Source organism: Lupinus angustifolius, chromosome LG10 (assembly GCF_001865875.1).
Source record: "Lupinus angustifolius cultivar Tanjil chromosome LG10, LupAngTanjil_v1.0, whole genome shotgun sequence".
NCBI lineage: Eukaryota > Viridiplantae > Streptophyta > Magnoliopsida > Fabales > Fabaceae > Lupinus > Lupinus angustifolius.
Window position 1 is genome coordinate 11,476,258 of NC_032018.1, and position 624 is coordinate 11,476,881.

A 624-nucleotide genomic window follows, 5' to 3' on the forward strand; every position below is an offset into this window, starting at 1 on the left:
AAAAGCATCCAAACATAAAAATATTGGGTTTCTTAAAACCCAAGTTAACTCCAAAACCTTTGAGATGGTTTAGGAGATCCGGGTGTCATATTCGGACACCACTATGTCACGATGTGTTCTCTCTCACCTTAATGATGTGTGCTTTACTTGTCGGCTAAGGGTGGTTTGGTTTCAATGTTCGGACACCGAAATCTTCGTAACTACTACAATAAAAATTCGTTAGTTTCCGATATTTCTAAAATCGTTACCAAAATACTTAAAATCATTTCCCTTTTTCCCATCGTGATTATACATCCATTTCATCCATACGATCCAACATCACGTGTTCTTGACCATCCTTTTTCAACGAAAGTCCGTTCACGATTTCCATTCATTTTAAACATACGGTTTTTAGTAAAACTACGTATTCCGATTTAAGACGTTCTTTGATAATCTTACCATTTTAAAGTAAGTTATTCGAAGTATCCTTTAAGAGTTTTATGAGGCATTCATGCACTCATAAACTTTAACATCCTTTTTAACAAAAGTTTATATTTTTCCAACTTGTTCCAAGCCATGGTTTTAAGGCTAACAACAAATAGAAATACATACATTCTCATTTTTCCAAAACACTTCCTAAAGGTT